Below are 218 nucleotides of genomic sequence, written 5' to 3' on the forward strand. Positions count from 1 at the left end.
TTTAAAGCATATTTAAATTGTATATAATGTATAAATATATTTTTTTCGAAACATGTTAAATAATGACGTAGAAATGAACTGGAATCATCACAAAGGCTTTCATGTATGTTCCACTCCAAAACTGCAGGGGGTGATATCGAGCAATTATTCCTGATCTCCGAGTTTGAAATACTGACGAATTAGAACTTTTCTTTGAACATTTCTTAATCATTTCCAGC

The sequence above is a fragment of the Doryrhamphus excisus genome, linkage group LG22 (assembly GCF_037039965.1).
Source record: "Doryrhamphus excisus strain RoL-2023G ecotype Guam linkage group LG22, RoL_Dexc_Guam_v1.1, whole genome shotgun sequence".
In the NCBI taxonomy this organism is placed as follows: domain Eukaryota; kingdom Metazoa; phylum Chordata; class Actinopteri; order Syngnathiformes; family Syngnathidae; genus Doryrhamphus; species Doryrhamphus excisus.